Source organism: Mytilus galloprovincialis, chromosome 11 (assembly GCF_965363235.1).
Source record: "Mytilus galloprovincialis chromosome 11, xbMytGall1.hap1.1, whole genome shotgun sequence".
NCBI lineage: Eukaryota > Metazoa > Mollusca > Bivalvia > Mytilida > Mytilidae > Mytilus > Mytilus galloprovincialis.
In genome coordinates, this window is record NC_134848.1 from 73,294,289 (window position 1) to 73,300,563 (window position 6,275).

Below are 6,275 nucleotides of genomic sequence, written 5' to 3' on the forward strand. Positions count from 1 at the left end.
GCATTGAGTGTTCGCTAACATGTGTAACCCTTCCATATTCTGTATGTGCCTGATCCATGTCAGGAGCCTGAAATTCAGTGATTGTCAAAGATTGCTGTCTTTTCATATTTGACTTGGCCTCGGTATTCAGATGTGGTCTGGTTTCTAGAAAACTATTCTATAGAAGTATTTGGAAAATCTGTCGAAATAATGACACAAAATCACCATTTGAGTATCTAGCTTTAAAATAAAATTGGACAACCCAGCCTATCAACCAAATCGGCGGACATGGCTGAAAATAGACATGTGCAAACTATTGAGATCTGCACATTTCAAGACAAAAACAAAATGGATTGACGCTTTATACAGCAAAAATGAGTAGCAAGACAAGAACTACAAACAAGACAAATTTTGCCAAGTTATTTCTCTTTATTGATTATTTTTCTTCATTTGTAGTAATTTGGGCACTAACTATGATATATGAAAAAAAAATAGAATAAGATTTCGTTTGGTTCATTCTTTTATTAAAATGAAATAATGAAAAGATAATTAGTATTTAGCGGACAATTTGATCAATTTTGTCAAAATAAGCAAAAAATATCGCTGATGAATTATTTACTTGCAAGTGATTAATTCGACCTCATTTACTGCGTACTCTTGCGACCTTCAAATGAAGCCATTAGCTAGAAATGAGTTACTCATGCATTTTAAGGACAATAATGTCAACACTAAAATTGAAACCGGTGAACTATTTCGTTGACTGATTCAATCCACAGAAAAATTATTTGTTTACGTTAATTAACTTATCTTCAATCTATAACATCAACTCGAATAGATCCAAAACAATCCAATCGCACGAGGTCACAATCTATTTATAGTTATGTTTAAGTTTATATCGGGTTATGTGACCATCTGAAGTAATCTAAGGTCATATGGAAAGTAAATAAGATGGCGTTTACACTACAATACACACTAACTTCTGGCATATATTATCGAGTACATGCTTTGCTAACGGTTTATTTCAGACTTATTATAATTTGGGTATACGATTTAGTATGTTATAAATCAAATACTAGTATGAAAATTTGAGTCAAATCGGTGAATATGAATTTGACAGCTAGTGCCCCTTTAAACATGTAAATAAAGTATAGTAGATAAATAAACATTTTAAACAGCAGACAAGATCGACAAATGAGTAAGCTTAGCAGAAATCGTCTGACGACATATTGGAGTTATTACCTTTCAATGACAATTGATTAGCAAGACCATTTCGACAAAGTCTTGAAATTACAGAAAACTAATAAAAGATAGATGGACACTTTATATTTAAATAGCAAAAATGAACTACAAAAGACAAGTTCTTCAAGAAGGTAAAGATAGTCAGTCGACTCCTGTTGTCTTGTATGTTTGAATTGCTTTATATTGTTTTACCAATCCAAGAGGCTTTTATAGCTAACTATACGTATGCTCGTTGACAAAGGCTGTAAGAAGACTCTCCGAAAGCAGATATAACAATAACATACTCAGATTATTTTGATCTGCAATGCAGTATTTTTAAGGGAATGTAGAATCACAGATCATCCATAGATTGAACAGGAGAGGAAGAATTATGTAGAACGAAATGATAGCAAAAGTCATCTTTGCAGTATTATTAATATTTGAGACGAATTTAATTATCTGCTAGATTGTTTTTTACAACAGGAAATTATACTGGGATAAATGATATTTAGCACTTGTGAATATATAATAGATGATGAGGTGAAACCCTTCTAGTTGATCATGAAGTCTTCATAAAATATTGAAATGACATCAGTGTTGATACCTAATTTATTGTTGTAGACTACTATTTTTTTCAGAACGGTACCGTGGTTAAGATTATCTATAATCTTCTCACTAAGGAAACCATTATTTCGCCGGGTGGGGTCGGGCCTAGTAAATGTGATAAGATCAGAATATTTATTTCCAATTTACAGGCGGCCTTATTATTTATTGTCAATCTAACGAAGATCAGAATACGTATTTTTTTCTTATTCAAATCTCCATCCCTCCCTCTGTAGAATGAATGGTCGTCATTTATATTTGTTTACCTTTTGAAAATGTTTTCCAAAATATTTATTTTCATGTGCAATAATGCAAGATAAAGTATTTCTAATTAAGTATTCAGTTTGAAGAATGAACGCCAAAAACAAAACACTTTTTAACTTTATATATTAAGTGATATTTTTTTATTCTGATATTTTATGACAGTCATGTTAAAAATAGCCGCCATATTGAAATTTCAAAGTGGGTCCAAAGCCTATATATTGTTTTAAACACCAATCACTACTAACATGCAAAATGCGGTGCTTTTATCGTCAAACCCACGATTATTGATCGATATATAGGTCTTATATGACAGGGTTAAGGGTTTCTTGTATTCTTGTCCTAAATTTTTGAAAATATCCTTGATCTGCATGCCATTTTGTGCTTCTTTGTTACATATTTGTTAATTTTCATAGAGATTAAGATTATAACACAATATGGTAACTAATGTACCCCTATTTTTGACAATTTTACCTATTATGTCTGTTTGTTTTGTTCACAAATCGTTGTCAATATAATGAAATTTGATGCAACTGTCATACAAGTGAGAGGTTTAGCTAGCTGCAAAACCAGGTTTAATCCACCGTTTTCTACATTAGAAAATGCCTGTACCAAGTCAGGAATATGACAGTTGTTATACATTCGGTTGATGTATTTGAGCTTTTACTTTTGCCATTTGATTAGGGACTTTCTTTTTTGAATTTTCCCCGGAGTTCAATGATTTTGTGATTTTACTTTTTATTGATGACAAAGGCCAAGTGATAGTAAAATCTAACACTGGGCTTCGCTCAAACGAGCTATAGTATGTTGGATATTAATACCATTGTTCAAGGTTAGGGAAAGGGTTTGATGCGCCAGGAAAATTCTGAATGTGCCTATAATTATGTGGCTATCGTGTGTTGCTGTTGATCATAACTGTTATTCGTTTATTGTTTTGTATACGTACAAAAATAGGCCGTTAAATTTCTCGCTTCACTGTTTAACATTAATTTTGTCACTGAGGTGTTTTTTTATTGATGACTATAAGGTATGGATTTTGCTCATTGTTTAAAGACCGTACCTTAAGTTGTTAAATTCTATGCCATCTGATCTATTGGTGAGAATTGTCTCATTGGCAATCATACCACATCTTCTTATCTCTTATTTATAAACAAATCATGAATTGAATTGTCATGATGTCAACATATATGTCTCCAACTATTAAAAGGGGTTAAGACTTCGCACTAATTAAGCTCTAAGTCTTCGAAATTTGAGAAATTAATTAAACATAGACTATCAAAGATCTGACAAGTACTATTAATAAACTTTTTTTCAAATTTTAAGTTAAATTTTCAACTATACATGAATATACCCCCTGATGAGATAATTTGTTCGAAATTCGAGAAATTAATTAAACATAGACTATCAAAGATCTGACAAGTACTATTAATAAACTTTTTTTTCAAATTTTAAGTTAAATTTTCAACTATACATGAATATACCCCCTTATGAGATAATTTGGAACAGGCATAGATATGGTTTTATTAATAATAAACTTAAACCATCTTTTTGATAAAAATAAGATAAAAATAAGCACAAGCACAAGCACAAGCACAAGGAGCACATGCTACGTCCGTCATGTGCTTATTGAAAATGATACCAGAATTAAATTGCCGGAATATTAAGGAAGCATCTTATCAGAAGTTTGTTAAACTGCACCGTAAAATATTTATCTTTTAGTATATCTTTTGGTGTATAAACTACGCCTTAAATCATGTAAACTGTTTTAGATTTTACTTTGCAATGCATTATTATCATCAAATCTTGTTTTCGTTGCACTTTAAGTATTGTTATGCATGACCAGTAAGGATAAACGCTGGATATAGAAGTTCAACCCTTTAACTCGTACAGCAAATCACCAACATCCAATTCAACAGCCGTTGTCATGATGCTTGTATGCCACCTTTGGTTTGAATCGTGGTGTTGTGAGTAACCTGATATGATAACAACTCCGTTTTTTTTTATGTTGAAAGTTTTATCACTGTCCTCGGTCATTATTGTAACAGTTAGCTGATTAAGTCCGGAATGTTCCGCTGTGAATTTCCCAGTACTAAGGAATGCAGATAGACTGTCTATTCCTACTGACATTTTCATGTTTGGAAATCTAATTAATCCGTCATTACCACTAACGGCACCACAAGCTGCTAATGCAACTGAAAATGAAAAATATAAACAATGGGATTTTCTTAAAACTCATAATATGAAATATTCACTGAGGTATACATCAATTGAATTTCCTGAATGTGACCTACCGAATTAGACTATTTACCGGATTTGTTATCACGTAAGCAACACGACGGGTGCCGCATGTGGAGCAGGATCTGCTTACCCTTCCGGAGCACCTGAGATCACCCCTAGTTTTTTGGTGGGGTTCGTGTTGTTTATTCTTTAGTTTTCTATGTTGTGTCGTGTGTGCTGTTGTTTGTTTGTCTTTTTCATTTTTAGCCATGGCGTTGTCAGTTTGTTTTAGATTTATGAGTTTGACTGTCCCTTTGGTATCTTTCGTCCCTCTTCTATCTAACAAAACACATACCAATAAAGACATCTGTACATCAAACAAATTGTCCATAAAATATAGACTATCAAAGATAAACATAAAAATCATATATTCTCTGATTCTCATCTACATCAGTAAAATTGTCCTAGAATAATGTTATTTCAGAGTCCAAAAAAGCTCACTAACATTTTATTTCAAAGATATTGATCAATATTCTTCCATTTTGGTGCGAATCATCTCTCTGGCCTTGGGGCTCGGTGGCCGAGTGGTCTCAGTAGTTACTACTGTAATCTCTAGCAAGTCAACTCTGAGGTTGTGAGTTCGAACCCCGCTCGTGCGGGTGCACTCGTCGACTCTAATCTTAATTGACTAGGATTGTCAGTTTTCCTATCGAAGGTCGGTGGTTTTCTCCGGGCACTCCGGCTTCCTCCGCCAATAAAAACTGGACGCCACGAAATAGCCCAAAAGTGGAACTTAAAAGTGACGTTAAAAACACATTAAATTAAATTAAATTATCTCTGGCCTTACATTGATATTGTGCTATGTACGCAATGTTTCGGTTTTTTTTCTTCTTTTCGAATTGTGTTTTTTCAAGAGAAGCCTACACCAGAAACCAACTGGTTTTAAATAGTTTTATAGAAATTGATCCAATGTCCAACCGTTTTGATGCGAATTATATCTCATAGAAATTGATATAATATCCAGCCATTTTTGTGACTATCTGTTATATAGTTAAGGGGTTTTCTGTTTTTTCCCGTTTGGTTTTAAAGATCTCAAATTCCGTTGGAACTTACTTAAATATAATTTATATACGTTTAGAAAACATGTACTTCTTAAAAGTAATTTTTTGAAATGTGTCCTACCTTTTCTATCAGCTTCTATTTGTTGTTGCATTTTCTGTTGCACGTATACAAGGGTGTCGTTTCTTACTCTGCCAATGATTGCTTCCAAACTATTACTTACCTCCCTTTTAACCAATGCTGTCAATTGGTCAGTCAGTGAAGTAATATTCAGTTCAGTTTTTTAAGGTGCGTCCAATTTTTTAACCAATGGAATTTCAACTGACCGCTTACAGTTGCCCCCATCAGAAGAAGATGCAGGACATGCAATGGATATGTACACAACATCAAAAACAGCTGGATTAAAAAAGAACGTTTTTCTCAATTTTTACAAATACTTTAGTAACGACTGTTTACAATGTCAAACAATTTATACCCACAATATTACTGCTTGACCTTGAAACAAGACATTTTACAGGAAATTAACAAGGTCAGTTCATATCCTGGTTTAAAGATAAACAATATACTAGTATGATGAATTATTTTTGTGAATAATTGAGCGATATTTTAAGATGTGTATCAAAAATAAATTATCCTCAGTTTCATAACACAGTATTCATACATTGTATTCGTTAATGCAAACATTTGAAAAATCAAAAAAAAATATAACTTGAAACCAAAGTAAAAAATGAAAATAGCACATTATAAATTTTAAGTTCCTGGTGCACGTTTTAGGATATATCCTTATACTAAACGCTCAAAAGAAACAAAATTGACAGCAGTGGAGAATAGCTCATTTAAAAATGTATGTCTTAGTAGCTTGGTTTGAACATGTAACGGTTTAACGTGAATCATATGTACAATTGATTACATAAACCAAATACAAGCAAATATGTATG

General features: G+C 32.6%; 1 long non-coding RNA gene across 1 annotated transcript; it reads right to left on the reverse strand.

Annotated features, from left to right (window-relative positions):
- Positions 1-3,819: 3,819 nt before the first annotated feature.
- Positions 3,820-5,840, reverse strand: LOC143051376 (uncharacterized). The gene is made up of 2 exons (XR_012970731.1): positions 5,461-5,840; positions 3,820-4,253 (listed from the first exon to the last, which is right to left on the reverse strand). It is a non-coding gene; the product is annotated as an uncharacterized LOC143051376 (long non-coding RNA).
- Positions 5,841-6,275: the final 435 nt, after the last annotated feature.